At 36.9% G+C, this 17,462-nt stretch overlaps 1 protein-coding gene across 4 annotated transcripts in view; it reads left to right on the top strand.

Moving 5' to 3' along the window:
* The window catches only part of Xrcc2 (X-ray repair cross complementing 2), a 63,267-nt gene extending 46,131 nt beyond the window's left edge, over positions 1 to 17,136 (top strand). The window contains exon 2 of one of the 4 annotated variants that reach the window (XR_010951241.1): positions 16,768 to 17,136. The gene's annotated coding sequence lies outside the window, so the exon portion shown is untranslated. Of the gene's footprint in view, positions 1 to 12,322; positions 12,852 to 16,767 lie in introns of those variants that run through there. The other 3 variants (XM_067774962.1, XM_067774965.1, XM_067774963.1) reach the window with 3 other exon arrangements.
* The last annotated feature ends 326 nt before the right edge of the window (positions 17,137 to 17,462 follow it).

Genomic DNA, 17,462 nt, shown 5'->3' with positions numbered 1-17,462 from the left:
ACGGCATTTCTCCAGTTAAAGGTGTGCCGAAAGCGAAGTTCTTATACATATATTCTCGTAAAAAGAACCAATTCCGTTTTGCCAGTCCACATGACTCAGCCCACCTAGCGTGTCGTACACATATTACACAGGTGGAGCTCTGGCGATCCCAAGTTCCCCATGCAGCTAGGGGTGGAAAACGGGATGTCCTAGGAAGTTTAGTGTGGTCATATTAAATCGTTCCCGATGGTCGGGGTTGTACCTTAATGGTGCTTGTTACCGGACCACATCGGTTATATATCCGACAAAGGAACAATGAGCTGTTCGAGCTCTACGCAGACATCAACATAGTCCAACCAATTAAAACGCAGCGGCGGCGCTGGCTGGGCCATGTTATGCGAATGAAAGATGTCGCTCCGGCCAAGAAAGTGTTTCTATCGGAACCTGCCTATGGAAGCAGAGGAAGAGGGCGGCCCCACTCCGCTGGAAGGACCAGGTGGAAAACGATTTAAACTCCCTTGGTGTGACCAATTAGCGCCGGTTGGCAGAGAGAAGAAGCGACTGGCGCGCCTTGTTGGAAGGCCATAACCGTTTAAACGGTTAAGCGCCAATTAAGTCAGTAAGTAAAGGAACATTAACACTAACTAAACAGGGTCGTCCTTCGACAGTAGCTTGGCATACTTTTCGAACGTATTTCTGTCAGAGAAGCTCAGCCAAAATCTCCTCGGAGGTATATCGCGGCAAAGTATTGTAATTATTGTTATTGTTGTAGGCCGAACATGGAAGTGTGAAGGGAGAGTAAGAGTTGACTGAGCACAAAGTACATTCTTCGATTATTCAAATTTATAACCGAGACAAACGAAATCGTTATACCGGATTAACTAGCCGGATTAACTAGCTGATTCCAACATAGTTCAAGAATTAAAAATCGTTAATTTCTAATCGTTTAATTGTTATTTTATTCAAAACATATGTATGTATATTAGACTGGGTCGATTTATTAAGCGATATCGCGCCATCGTGAAAAAAAACCTTAAAAATCAAAGTCGAAAAAAGTCAAAAAAATTAAATTTCGCAGGTTCGATAATTATTTTTTTTGGGTATGCGTAGTGGAACTTTTTTTCCTGAGCCCAAATCCTATCGAACAATTGATGGTGCGATATCGGTTAACTTTCGTCTATACAAATCGACCCACGTTAATATATATCAACTGAACAAAATTGTTGAATTGTTAAAAAGTTTGTAAAGCTGTAATTTGTAGTCTGGGCCCTATTCAGTAACTATGAGTTTTGAAATGTACATTTTTCTTTCATACAAATTATATTAAGAAAAAGTGTACATTTTAAAACTCACAGTTACTGAACAGGGCCGCTGACTTGGCTAATATTCAAAATATAAAAAATTTTATGAAAAACGTTTTGTAAACGGCAAAAAATTGTTCCAAAACAAAAAGCTGGGGAATATTTGTTCAAATTATTTTGTTATTCTTTTTCTTCTATTAAAAAAACAAAATTTAAGGCGCGATAGCCTCCGAAGAGATTTTAGGCCAAGCTTCTCTTCCAATTTGCATTGGGCTTCTTTTAGTTTTGCCTAGAAATTGGAGGGACGGGACCCACTGGTTTTATATCGACTCTGAACGGCATCTGTAAGGTAGATGAGTTTTCACTGAGAAGCTTTTCATTGCAGAAATACACTCTCGGAGTGCTTGCCAAATACTGCCAGAGGCGACCCCACTTAGGAAAATTTTCTTCTAATTGAAAAAACGGCCACCGTGGTGTGATGGTAGCGTGCTCCGCCTACCACACCGTATGCCCTGGGTTCACACCCCGGGCAAAGCAACATAAACATTTTAGAAATAAGGTTTTTCAATTAGAAACAAATTTTTCTAAGCGGGGTCGCACCTCGGCTGTGTTTGGCAAGCGCTCCGAGTGTATTTCTGCCATGAAAACCTCTCAGTGAAAACTCATCTGCCTCGCAGATGCCGTTCGGAGTCGGCATAAAACATGTAGGTCCCGTCCGGCCAATTTGTAGCGAAAATCAAGAGGAGCACGACGCAAATTGGAAGAAAAGCTCGGCCTTAGATCCCTTCGGAGGTTATCGCGCCTTACATTTATTTATTTTTCTTTTAATTGAAAAAACGTGTTTCAAAAATTTTCACGTTGCTTTGCCCAGGGCGTGAACCCAGGAACTTCTGTGTGGTAGGTGGAGCACGCTACCATCACACCACGGCGGCTACTCTTCTATTACTGTTTCGTATTAAGTTTTTGTTATAAATATTATCATTGTAGGCCGATCATTGAAGACTGTGGGGAGAGTAAGAGTAATCTGAGCGCACAGTAAATTCTTCAATTATTCTAGTTTATAACCCAGACAGACGCAGCATCAATCTGTATTTATAAGCTGATTCGGATATCACCCAAGCTACTTTTAAAGATAAAATTTAAACTCTAAACATGCATAAACCACGGAAAAAAAGTATTGTTGTTACTAAGGCCGTCCTTTCAGTGCAAGTTTAATCTCTAGTTAAAGTTGACTAGAGTTTAACCCTGCCACTTCGGCCGCTTACACTAAGATGAGCAGAAAATTTTATGTTATCGAACAAAGTCGCAAGATTAAACTCTGTTCAACTTTAACTGGAGTTCGAACTCACACTTAAACAAGTAACGAAGGCTAAGTTCGGGTGTAACCGAATTTTACATACTCAGATATTGATAAGGGTTTTAAAAGGGAGTGGACCTTAGTTGTATATGTGAAGGCGTTTTCGAGATATCGGACCAGGGTGACCCAGAACATCATCTGTCGGATACCGATAATTTATTTATATATGTAATACCACGATCAGTATTCCTGTCATGATTCCAAGGGCTTTGGATTTGGCCCTGCAGAACTTTTTCATTTTCTTCTACTTAATATGGTAGATGTCACACCCATTTTACAAAGTTTTTTCTAAAGTTATATTTTGCGTCAAAAAGCCAATCCAATCACCATGTTTCATCCCTTTTTTCGTATTTGGTATGTAATTATGGCATTTTTTTCATTTTTCGAAATTTTCGATATCGAAAAAGTGGGCGTGGTCATAGTCGGATTTCGCCCATTTTTAATACCAAGATAAAGTGAGTTCAGATATGTACGTGAACTAAGCTTAGTAAAGATATATCGATTTTTGGTCAAGTTATCGTGTTAACGGCCGGGCGGAAGGACATAAGGTCCGCTGTGTATAAAACTTGGCGCGGCTTCAACCGATTTCGCCCATTTTCACAGAAAACAGTTATCGCCATAGAAGCTATGCCCTTACCAAATTTTACCCGTCCTTGGTAACGAATTATCGCAGTTTTTCGGTTTTTCGAAATTTTCGATATCGAAAAAGTGGGCGTGGTTATAGTCCGATTTCGTTCATTTTAAATAGCGATCTGAGATGAGTGCCTAGGAACGTACATACCAAATTTCACCACGATACCTCAAAATTTACTCAAGTTATCGTGTTTACGGACGGACGGGTGGACGAAGCATTTAAATAAAGTAAGTGCTAGCGTCTGTCTACTCTTCTATGCACAAATGCTAGACTGTTATCAGGCAGACATTTTTACTGGTTCAAAGTGGATTGCTGAAGTGCTGATTAAAAACTCGGCATTCAAGCATATACTTTAACATGGTTATAACTAGAACCCAATTTGTTTATATGTAAGTTTGTTATAACACACGATGTAGCGCATTTGTGGAAAGTCTGACGGTTGGCGGTGGATAGAGGTAGGTAACTTGGCTGGGTGGCGGCAGCACATTGAGATTAGCGAATATTCAAAACGACGTAGCAGCAGGCCGCTGCTGGTGGTATTACTCAACACACAGTGATAAGACTCCCAAGCAGGTATACACATCTGTACGAACATATGTCTCAAATAAATTTTCTTACCAAAGAAATAGACTGTGCATGTGATTTGGAGCTCAATTGTAGCTGATCGTCAAATACTTTATGACTTATAATAAATAATTATTTGTATTATTGGTTTATTGGTGGGTGACTTGTCTCCGCCTGCTTGTTGTACATAGTGGGGGCATATAAAGGACACAGCAAAGTCTGCATGTTATCACGGATCCTATGGTTGCGCTATGGAAGCTACATACATATATACGTCAGCTGTCGTAATAAAATCATAGTTCCAAAGTCCAACTGGGTTCAGTCATCCAACCTATTGGGGGGTATTTGCGTTGCGAAACTGATATTCCTATGGATCCAATACAATTAGAAAATATGCAAGTCAGTCAATTGACTAGACGTACAAAGTCCAAGTGCTTCGCGTATGTTCGATAGCCACTTTGACTGACTGCGTAGGCGAAGTTACATATTGACATAGTAATACTGCAACTGTGATGATCTTTAAAACAAGTGCGAATCATGTCAAGATATGAATTACATATTGGTTTCCTTCATAGGCAATTTTCAGCGTCTAGTAGCTAAGTATGCCAGTACGTATCAAGAAATATCCAGTCTTCCTCCACCTGTTTTTTCAGCCCAGTGGAAGGTAGCTTTTCCTCCGATGTCGAATGCGGCTGTCGTTATGAGTATTTTGTACATCGGATCTTCATTATTTCGCATAAAATGATCTATGGTATACCTGTAATACTTAATTTATTTTTTGAGAGACCAATGACCGAATTATTTGGGTATCCGGCTAAATTATTAGCTTATACATTAATTTCCACCTATTTGAGAGAAAATATATGAAAATAGTGCAGCGAATAAAAGACCAAAGGCTTCCTTGGCTAGGCCATGTTTAACGAATGGATGAAGATTCTTCGGCTAAGAAAGAAATTCTATCAATACCGATATTTGAAGGGGGAGACCTCCACTGACTTTTTAGGGGCCGGTGGGGAAAGACTTGATCCAACTTTGTGCTTCCAAAAAGTTGTAGCGAAATAGCTGGCGTAACTTGGCGAAGGCCTTGGGGAGTGTTATCGATTTTGATGGTCCTTTGCCGGATGCAGATCCGGTACGTTCCGGTAACAAGCACCATAAAGGTACTAGCCCGACCATCTCGATTTGGTATGACCACATGAAACCTTCTAGGCCATCGCGCTCTTCCACCCCATAGATCTATCAGGAGTTCGGGGTCGCCAGAGCCTCGGCTGTTAATGAAACAGAATTCGCCACGGTTAGGTGAGGTTGACAATTGGGTTGGAGAATCTATATATTGCGCCGGCAACCCCTTGAGAGGGTTGCAGTACACAACCCCTTGAATCAATTTGGTATTTTAGGATATTCTAAGCCCCCTAACCCGCTGGGGGTCACTAAGTATAGCACATAAAACTGTAAACATCATGACCTAAGGGTTTTAAATATCCCTTCTTATCTTTCCTTTCTTTTCTGTTTTTCTTTCATTTCCTTTTCTTTCTCTTAATTTCCTTTCCTTCCTATCTTTTACTTTCATTTCCTTTCCTCTTCTTTCCTTAATTTTTCATTCCTTCGCTTTCCTTTTGCCTTCTTTCCTTTCCTTCTTTTTTTCTTTTCCTTTCCCTTCTTTTTTCTTATCCTTTCTCTTCTTTTAAAAAATAAAAATAATTGCAAGGCGCAGTTTCGTAGATTAAATACGTGCTTGGCATATGTATTAGTGTAATTTTTCTATTGATATCTAAGCGCAATATTTAACTTTTTAAACGGTTTTATTTAGCTTGACTTGACAGGTTGGCTGGCTGGCTGGCACGAATTTTGTAATTGAAATTTAACTAACTTCCCGATAAGCTACAGGCTTGAAACTTGGAATATAGTTCATTAGAACGCGATGACAATGCAATAATAAGAAAAAACTCCGATAGGTGGCGCATGGATCGAAATATTTTAAAAACTCGTATTTGTGGTCCGATTTTTTTACCTTTGGAACACATAAAACATACATGAATAGAAAGCGACCTATAAAAAAAATCGCCACTAGGTGGCGCAAGGATCGAGATATTCAAAAAATCATATTTGTGGTCCGATTTGGCTCATATTTGGAACATATAACAAATACATACATGAATGGAAAACGACCTGTAAAAAATCTCGCCGCTAGGTAGCGCAGGAATCGAGATATTCAAAGAAATCGTATTTGTGGTCCGATTTGGTCCATATTTGGAACACATGAATAGAAAGCGACTTATGGTGTCCGATTTGGCTCATATTTGGTACAAATATTACATATAGTCCGGTAGAAGTGACATCAAAATATTTTGGAGTTCGAGGAGGGACAAGCATACGTGGCGCAGAGTCGAGTCAAGTCTTTGGAAGGATTATGTATTGAGGCCAGAGATTGTAACAAATTGTCAGGAAAGAGTCCGTGTAATAATGAGTCACTAAATGAACTAAATAGAATGAGAAATGATAGGCAATTAAATAAAGACTAAAAACTCGAAAATAAAATAATTAAAAAAAAAAGTTAAGCGGTTTTATTGAAAACAATGCTTGCATGAAGTATTAATAATACTAAAAGCTAGAAAATAATTAGGTAGGTCCTAGGTACTAGTCATCACACTCCTCATCAATCTAGGGCGTTGATCAGACAATTAAATAAAAGCGTTGGACGCGTAAAATTTCTATAGATAGTCATATATAAGACCAACTGGACCTTAATAAGGTTATGCTGCCCCTCACATTTTTAGAAATTTCACGGGTGCAACGATTTATTTATCTGATCAACGCCCTAGATTGATGAGGAGTGTGATGATTAGTACCTAGGACCTACCTAATTACTTTCTATCTTTTAGTATTATTATTACTTCATGCAAGCATTGTTTTCAATAAAACCGCTTAACTTGAAAATTTTATTTTTATATCGATATTTGCATATCGATACATAGATATGTATTTGCATAATTATCTATACCTTAGAATTATAGTTTGGCTGTAAAAGGAGCGCGAAAATTTCAACTTGCCTATTTATATAATATACTAGCAGACCCGTCAGACGTTGTTCTGCCATAAATTTGATCTATCTCCATACTTTTAAATAAACTTTTTCCGTCTAACTCTGCTCCCCCCCCCCCCCCCCCCCCCCCTCCCTCACATTTTCTTAATCCTTTTATTCACTCCTCCATCCGTCTTTTCGCTTCATCTATCTCTATTTTCGTCTCACTCTATCTCTTTCTCAGTCTCCTCCTTCTGTCTTTTCTCTTCTCTAAAGTTTTTCCCATTCTTCTTCATCCCTTATTACCAGGCAAATCGATTAGGACGTATGTAAATAGTTATGTGGGTATTATTAATTCATGTCTTTATTTCGGCTTCGCATGCACATTTATCAGTTTTGCCAGGTTAATACAACTAAATCGAATATCACAATGAAACTAACTTTAAAGCTCTCGGCAACAACTTTCATTTGATATCCATATTACACACACATTCTAGGGGTATCCGGGTCCAGGTTTTGCCCATATCTTGAGACCCTAGTCACCCAGCGGTATAAAATTACTCTGTACTAAAGCACTCATCAACAGCTTCAATTTGATACCCATAATGTAAAAACACATCCTAGTGTTACCCTGATGCACGTTTTGACCTATATCTCGAGAGCCTTCACAAATAGGTATGAAAACTACCCTGTACTAAAGCACTCATCAACAGCTTTCATTCGTTATCCATATTCTATAAACACATTCCAGGGGTACCCGCGTCCACGTTTTCGCTTATATCTCGAGACTCTAGTTACACGCGGGTACGAGAAATACCCCGTATCAAAGTACTCATAAACAGCTTACATTCGATACCCATATTGTACAAACATATCCCAGGATTACCCAGGTCCACGTTTTAATCTCAAGACCCTATCCAGAACGGGATAAAATTAGCTTAAGTCTGTCTCCTGGTTCTAAGCTACCCCTCCACCAATTTTCAGCCAAATATGTACATCCGTTACTTCCTCTTCAATACTCTTTATCTATTAAAAAAAGCGCATCAAAATCCGTTGCGTATTTTTAAAGGTTTAAGCATTCAAAGGGACATAGGGACAGAAAAAGCGACTTTGTTTTATACTATGTAGCAGGCATGCTTAACGAACGAAACGATATCATTTCGCTACGATAATCAACGTTAATAAACGAAACGAAGTCATTTCGTTTCGTTTATTAACGTTAAGAACGCCAAATTAACGTTAATTTGACGATCTTAACGTTAATAAACGAAACGAAGTGACTTCGTTTCGTTTATTAACGTTGATTATCGTAACGAAATGATATCGTTTCGTTCGTTAAGCATGCCTGCTATGTAGTGATATACATCCATACATACCTATAAACCTAAGCCCGAAGTTAAATAACGCACGAATGCTATATATGTACGTATGTATGTGTCGCATCATGCCTCACTCAAAAGCAATTAGCGCGGACAGTTCACAGCGAACAAACACACATACGCATTTTTTGATAAAAATATTACTTTTGTTTAAACAATTTGGCTGATATAAGAAATGAATCAAGTATTTTTTTGATGCAGATCGAAGGTAAATATTTCAAAGTTTTACTGAAAATTAGAATTTTTTAAATCCATCCATCCGTTTATGAGTTATAGCTGTGTAAACAAAAATTTTATAATTTTTTTATACATTTTGGCAATTTGCCACGCCCCTATAATATATACCTTCAAATTATATTAACTGTACCATCTCACGTAGCTAAGTTTTCAAATGCAAAAAACCGTTTTAAAATCGGAGCATTCTGTGTGAAGTTAGTTATGTGCGTACATGGCATTTTTGCGACTTTATTTTATAAGATTTATAGATGATGAAAGAGATCCCTAAATGAGTACTAGCGTCTCAAACAGCTTGCTAAAATTATGTTTAAAGAATGAGCTTATGGTTGAAAAAACTATACTATCATCATAATCCAAATATAACGTACACAGTGCATTTTGTCAATTTTGTTTAAATACTTAGAAGTAGGTACATATTTGCATTTGCGTATCAAAATGCATGGGAAAACATGTGACGAGATACTTTATCTGTCTACTTGTTTTACGTATGGCTGAGAGCTTCAATTCAATTCCTATTCCCAATCTTATATTTTTCCATGCGACAACCCTTAGGTTGAATATACTGCGTTGTTCTTTGACTATGGACGTTTAAACGGTTATGGCCGTCCAACAAGGCGCGCCAGTCATTTCTTCGCTCTGCTAACTGTAGCCAATTGGTCACACCAAGGGAGTTTAAATCGTTTTCCACCTGGTCCTTCCAGCGGAGTGGAGGCTGCCCTCTTCCTCTGCTTCCATAGGCAGGTTCCGATAGAAATACTTTCTTACCCGGAGCGTCGTCTTTCATTCGCTTAACATAGTCAAGACAACGTAGCCGCTGCGTTTTAATTCGCTGGACTATGTCGATGTCAGCTTCTTTGCAAAATATGATCGGACGAGTGCATGCCCGACGATTGGAATCTAAGGGTTCTTTGAAAGAAAAGAGATACTGCAGACTGCGCCAACTATTGCGGAATCAGCCTTCTTAATATCGCATATAAGTTCCTGTCAAGTGTATTGTGCGAAAGATTGAAGCCCACCGTGAATCGGGGGATCTGGTAAATATACCATCGACCAGATTTTCACAATGCTCCAAATCTTGAAAAAAAAAACCCGTGAAAAAAGAATCGACATACACCACCTCTTCGTTGATTTTAAAGCCGCCTTCGACAGCACCAAAAGGAGCTGTCTATATGCTGCTATGTCTGAATTTGGTTTCCCCGCAAAACTTATACGGCTATGCAAAATGACGCTGAACAACACCATCAGCTCAGTCCGAATTGGGAAGGACCTCTCCGAGCTGTTAGAAACTAAACGAGGTTTCATACAGGGTGACCCCATATCGTGCGATGTCTTTAATTTGAAAATTATACAGAACTTAATCGCTCTGGAACAATATTCCATAAAAGCGTGCAATTACTGGTATATGCTGATGACATTGATATCATCGGCCTGAACACACGCGCCGTTAGTTCTGCTTACTTCCAAACTGGAAAAAGAAGCGGTAAAGATGGGTTTGATGGTGAATGAGGACAAAACGAAGTACCTGTTGTCATCGAGCAAAGAGTCAGCGCAATGCGCCTTGGCAACCACGCTACTTTTGGCAGCCATAACTTCGTAATAGTAAAAGATTTCGTTTATTTGGGAACCAGCATTAACACTAACAACAACATCAGCTCTGAAATCCAGCGAATAATCACTCTTGCCAATAAATGCTACTTTGGACTAGGTAGGCCATTTAAAAGTAAAGTCCTCTCTCGTCAAACGAAAATCATGCTCTGCAAGTTACTTATCGTATACGTCCTGCTATATGGTGCATAAGCATGGACCATGACAACATCAGATGAAGCGGCTCTGGGAGTGTTCGAGAGAAAGTTCTTCGAAAGATTAATGGCCCTCTACGCGTTGGCGATGGCGAGTACCGAAGAAGATTTAATGATGAGTTGTACACGCTTTACGCAGACATCAACATAGTCAACAACATAGAGATAAGAGTGTTCGAGAAAAAAATTATTCGGAAGATGTACGGTTCTGTCCGTGATGTCGAAAAAGCCCAAAGACTTCCCTGGCTAGGTCAAGCTATGCGAATGGAGGAAACCTTAATCTCCCTTGGTACTTCCTATTGGCGCCAGTTATAGCAGCCTATGGATAGCTGGCGTGACTTGTTACGCAATGGTCAAAATCGCTTTAGCGGCTTAGCACCAATAATTGAATGTATGAGTAAATGAAATGAGTTTAGCACTTGAAATGCAGCCAAGTGGCTCTCAAAGGGATATTTATATAAAAAGAATATTCTACGCTATTTTGGAAATACGTCAACTTTGTTTATATGCAGTTTGGGATAATTTTAAAAATATAGCTGAAGTACCTTTATGACCGTCGTCGTCAATCATAAGTATGTGGGTATTTCCGTAAAAGTGCCAACCAGGAGCGAAAAAGTAAAATGTGCCTAGTATAATATACATATGTGACCTGGAATCACGAAACGACCCTATTGTGCGAAAATACCGTTCTTCACTTTTTGAGTGATTCTTATAGGAAATTTCCAATAGAACAAACCGCAGTTTTCTATCCTCTTTCTTGGTTTTTTCACAAATCGCATTTAAAGCCAAATCGGACCACAAATACGAAATTTTGAAATATTTCGATCCATGCGCCACCTATCGGAGTTTTTTTTTTCTTATTAAATTTTAATTACAAATTTCGTTCACAACGGCCACTCGCTACACAGAGTCAAGCTAAACAAAAATTTTAAGCGCGTTTTTCTCTAAAACTTGTTTTCGCACAATAGGGCCGTTTCATGATTCCAGGTCATATATACATATTGTAACGAATTTACTGCAATTCCCCTTATTTGCAATCTTCTGCTAACGTTCGAATCACTGAACTGTTGAATAAATAACTCCACTATTCAATAATGCAAAATGGCCTTTATTAAAGTACTTCTCAATAAACAACACTACTATTGCTTGCCAGATAGCGTCTTAAATGAAACAGATTCTAGCGCCCCTACTGTTGCTGCCTTTTATACTCTTTGATTTCCTCGTTGCATCTTCTAGGCGCTTCTTTTCTAGAATCTACTAGTTGGTTATCTGTTATAACTACAGATGTACGTGTATAGCTCTCATATGCGCGTGTGTTTGTGAGCGACACTTCCACAATTATAATTGCATATCTCAGATAAGATATCTGCATGTGTTTGTGCGTTGCTTCTCCGCTGCGTGTACGTACATATGTGTAGACATAATGATTGAATTATTGATGTGCATTCACGTCACTGCTTAGCATCGGCTTAGAGATGACAGTACCTATTAGTGTTGCTAATATTCGTTACAATATATAGATCTCATTCGAAAAGCCTGAATGTCCTCTTCTACACAAAATATTGTTCCAATTAGTTGGCTGATATAGAAGATATTAACGGTTATTCGAATATGCTTAGTAACATGCCAACCTAATAAAAACGCACTGCGTTTTTTCAACGCACGCACTTAAACGGGTTTTTTTGCCCAAACCGAAATAAGCATGCGTTGCGACAATGTAAAACATGTATGCAAACGTTAAACCGAAATGTCACGCAGAACAAAAATTAGAAGTCGAGTTAGTTTATGCAGTAAATAAAATTTCGGTTGCTCTCATACAATTTATATGTCTATAAGACATTTTTGACAGAAAACTGCCGCAGTGCGTTTTTATCAGGGCGGCCTGTAACATCACAATTTTTTTTTGGCTATGATTCAACAAATCGGCCATAATATAGACAAATATATGGGAGTTAAAATAACGGGGTTATCTATAAAAGGTCAGTCACAAAATATCGTTTTCACACAGAAACTTAATCGAATCACAATTTTATTTAATGAAATAATTAAGTTTCCCTTTTCATACAGGGTCTTTTGCTTCATTAAGCCGACATCAGCACGACGTCAGCAGCCCCAAAAAATATTTCTTTTTTAACAAAAATAGGATATTGGAATGCAGCCGTTTCCTTCTTGCGCAACTACCAATAGATTTTGCACCTAACCAAATATGTGCCTACTTTCGAAAAAGCCGTATTATCTTTTACAGCAAATGCAGCGAAAATAAAATTTTGAATTTTTTCGTGTTTTTCGTAAATTATTGGAAATAATTTATTTTTGATTGTCATTTGTTACATTGACAATAAAATTCAAATGTAGTGTTTATCATGGTATAAATATTACAAGGTAAAACCGGTGAGAGCCGAAATGACGTTTAAAAAAATTTTAAAATTCTCACTGCTCTCACATTTTTATTTTTATACTCAGTTGAGCAGAGCTCACAGAGTATATTAACTTTGATTGGATAACGGTTGGTTGTACAGGTATAAAGGAATCGAGATAGATATAGACTTCCATATATCAAAATCATCAGGATCGAAAAAAATTTGATTGAGGCATGTCCGTCCGTCCGTCCGTCCGTTAACACGATAACTTGAGTAAATTTTGAGGTATCTTGATGATGGTTCCTGAGCACTCTTCTCAGATCGCTATTTAAAATGACGATATCGGACTATAACCACGCCCACTTTTTCTATATCGAAAATTTCGAAAAACCGAAAAGTGCGATAATTCATTACTAAAGACGGATAAAGCGACGAAACTTGGTAGGTGAGTTGAACTTATGACGCAGAATAGAAAATTTGTAAATTTTTAAAAGAAGGTAATTTAAAACTTGCAAGCTGTATTTGGCAGTCGTTGAAGATATCATGATGAAATTTGGCAGGAACGTTATTCCTATTACTATATGTATGCGTAATAAAAATTAGCAAAATCGGAAACGACCACGCCCACTTAAAAAAAATTTTTTTTTTTAAGTAAAATTTTAACAAAAAATTTTATATCTTTACAGTATATAAGTAAATTATGTCAACATTCAACTCTTGTAATGATATGGTTCAACAAAAATAAAAGAAAATTTCAAAATGGGCGTGGCTCCGCCCTTTTTCATTTAATTTGTCTAGGATACTTTTAATGCCATAAGTCTAACAAAAATTTACCAATCCTTGTGAAATTTGGTAGGGGCTTAGATTCTAGGACGATAACTTATTTCTGTGAAAAAGGGCGGAATCGGTTGAAGCCACGCCCAGTTTTTATACCCTGTCGACCGTCTGTCCTAAACTCAGTTCACGTACTTATCCGAACTCACTTTGAATTGGTATAAAAAATGGCCTAAATCCGACTAAGACCACGCATACTTTTTCGATATCGAAAATTACGAAAAATGAAAAAAATGCCATAATTCTATACCAAATACGAAAAAAGGGATGAAACGTGGTAATTGGATTGGTTTATTGACGCAAAATATAACTTCAGAAAAAAACTTTGTAAAATGGCTGTGACACCTAGAAGTAGAAGAAAATGAAAAAGTTCTGCAGGACGAAATAAAAAACCCTTGAAATCTTGGCAGGAATACTGTTCGTGGTATTACATATATAAATAAATTAGCAGTAACCGACAGATGATGTTCTGGGACACCCTGGTCCACATTTTGTCGATATCTGGAAAACGCCTTCACATATACAACTACTACCACTCCCTTTTAAACCCCTCATTAATACCTTTAATTTGATACCCATATCGTACAAACACATTCTAGATTCACCCCTGGCCCACCTTTATGGCGATATCTCGAAAAGGCGTCCACCTATAGAACTAGGGCCCACTCCCTTTTAAAATACTCAATAACCCCTTATCGTACAAAGAAATTCTAGAGTCAACCCTGATCCAACTTTATGGCGATATCCCTAAATGGCGTCCACCTATAGAACTATGGCCCACTCCCTCATAAAATACCAAGAGGGGTATCAAAAGACGCGTTTTGGATCCAGGATCGCGAATCAGCGGAGGTAAAAAATTTTGGGTCTGTCAAGAGATATTTGCAAAAGAAAATTTTCATGTGGTTGTTGTAATTTTGGTGATTTTAGTTTTGGTCTCCAAACCGGTGTTGGACCCACCCAAGCGCCCCCAAAGGCCGCCAATGGCAGAAAGGTATTCTGCGCAAAAATACTATAGATGCCACCCTCGGTTTCGGAGCACTCCGGGGCCATTTTTCGGTTTTTCGTTAATATCTTTTGAACGATCTAAAATTTTTATTTACCGCCTTCGGATTATTGTTGTCGAGGTTAATACGATTCTTTTGACACCTCTCTCGGTATTTTCGGACGCGTATTACCAGTGTCATGTTGTCGTTAATATTTTTGAGTTCTGACATTAATATTATGATATTTTATCCAAAACCGAATTTTTTATTGGTGGAAATAACTTTTTTTGGGTCGAAAAGAAATCTCAACGGTCAACCGCATTCCAAAGTTTTCAATTCAAGAATTGTATTGTGGTGTCCGGCAAAAAGAAGCCTCAGGCCAACAAGTTGTTTAGAAATTTATCTGCGTCTGCGCGACGAGAAGAAAACCCCGACTTACTTCCAAGGTGTACGGAAGAGATACATACATATCTACAATAATAACAATAATAACAATTTGGTGTGATATATATCTGAGGAGATTAAGGTCTAGCTTTCCAGCCAATTCGAAGGCTACGTATTGTGTATTCGTTTTTCTACGAACTGACCCAAAAATTATCTGCTAAGGTGGACGAAATTTTGGTGCCAAGGTAATGCCGAGGGAAAATCAATACCATTTATACAAATTTTCTTAAATATTTTTGAGGAATAGGCCAACACACTAGCTCTACACCACGGCGGCAGACTTTGACCGTTCAGCCGCTAAATTCAGCCTCCACGAACTATCATACTCTAACTGGACGATGATGTTTAGCTAAGCTGCGAAGTGCTACTGCGTTTTTGCTGGCGTGGGCAAGTTATGGGAAGATCTCCACTGCGTTCGGAGAAGCAGGTGGGAGAAGACTTTGATCTCTCTTAGTGCCCGCTGTTGGCGTCAGTTATCGCGAAACAGCGTTAGCTGGAGTGGTTTGTTACACAACGGCCGCATCTGATAAAGTGAAGTTTCGGCATATTTAATGGTTAAAGACATAGCAACCAAGTGAGGAAGGATGAATGAAAAATCATAGGGGTTGATTCCAACATTCGCTTCTTAATTAGAAGAGGTTAAGATTAAGGTCTTTTCTTTTGTCCCTTTGCAAAAATAGGACGTGTTGAGGCATCCATTATATTGGTAACTCATTTTTTTGCCTTATATGTACATATAAACCGATTTCAAAACTTTTCGAAATATTTTTTCATTTATTTCATAAGCATTCTATTTTTTTGGGATTTAAAAAAAAGTTAAAAATGTCAAACCAACAATTTTTTTTGGGTTTACTTTGGTTTGGCATTTCCACAAAATTTAAGAGTGATTTTAAAATTTTTTTAAAAATCAAAAAACCATTATGGCCGCCAAGAAGAGGAAATGGTTTTACCTGGTAATATTTATACCATGGTGTTTATTATTTGTTATTAAATTATTAACTTTGTATTTTATACTTTAAATTTTAAAATATTTTGTTATCGAATTAGTTTTTGTAAATTTTTGATAAATAATATTTTTATACTTCAAACCTAAAATAAATATTTTTAATATTTGGTTAACCACCAAATATATTGCCATTATATTTGGTAATAAACCAAATATTTATTTTATTTTTAAAATTAATTTTTATTTATTTTTGAGTTTCAATATTTTAATACTAATTAGAATTTTCATTTTGAAGTTAAATAAAAATTTTCAAGTAAAAAAGAAAACATAATTAAAAATTATTTTTAAAAATTAAAGTACAAAGTAGTTAACACTATAGCACCAAGCAAACCGACTGAATGAGATAATTAAGAATTTGTATTTTGGATATATGGAAGATTGAGTTCAATTGGGGCTTTAATGTAGAAAACTTGACTAATTATTTCATTAAGCCTCTGTGTGAAATTGGCATAAGAAAAAATAAAATAACAAGCATTTATTTTATTTATTTCACTTTTATTTTATCATTCAGTTTCGTTAATACCGTTATCTTGCTCTACATGACATCGCCTTCTTTAATTTGGTTTAGTTTTGTTAAATTTCCTCTTTTATTTCATTTAAGTGTTTTTAGCTAGCTTGAGGTCCAGAAAGTGTATATATAAAATGCAAGTTTTATCCGTTTTTTACCAATATGTTTCGATTACACACGGTAATCGTCTTCAGGGTATTCGTGTCCATGTCTCAAGCCAAAAAAAAAAAAACTCTTAAATAAGTAAAAAGCTCGACAAAGAACTTATAATTATTTTATTTTATTTAATATTATTTGTTTTATTCTACTTAAATATATTTTTATTATATTTTGTTTTATATAATTTATTTCCTTTTTTAGGAATTAACGCCTACGGTCGCTGTTACCATTTATAATTTAATATGACCGTTGATTCCATGCTCATATTCGAATCAAATGGAAACAAAAAATGACTTACTACAATACAAAATAAAATTAAAATATTAAAATTTATAATTTTTTTCTTGTAAAATAACTCATATTAGTACAAAAAGGTAAAATAAAATAAAATAAAAAATATTGAAATAATTTATTAAAAAAAGCGCTGCAAGCGAAAATTTCGAAAAAAAAAAATCGCGCGATTGCACTACACTATTGGATAGACGTCTAGCAAAAGACTTCTATCGTTTTTAAACTCAAATTAGTAAACCAGTATGCAACGACCGTTAAGTTGGAAACACCCATGTGCAAAGTAACAAAAAAATTGTACATTAAACACGACCAGATGGCATGTTAAAAAATATTTTATATATATTGCTAATGTTTGCTTTTATTGTACACTCAAATATTCTTACTAGATAAACATGTCTAGACCTATGCAGCAACACCAACAACAGCATTAAAAGCAGAGGCTGCAGGTGTAGTGCAAAACGCGTAAAAATAAAATATATGTAGGTATGTATGTATGTATGTATGTATGTATATATGTATTGTGTGATAATAAAAAAAAAAAGGCAAATAATTAGACATACCCTAGCTTTTATCTATATATGTACTAGAAGACCCGGCAGACGTTG

This window comes from Eurosta solidaginis, chromosome 3 (assembly GCF_040869045.1).
Source record: "Eurosta solidaginis isolate ZX-2024a chromosome 3, ASM4086904v1, whole genome shotgun sequence".
Taxonomy (NCBI): domain Eukaryota; kingdom Metazoa; phylum Arthropoda; class Insecta; order Diptera; family Tephritidae; genus Eurosta; species Eurosta solidaginis.
Note: the sequence above shows the minus strand (reverse complement) of the source record. Positions and strands in the feature narration are given on the sequence as shown.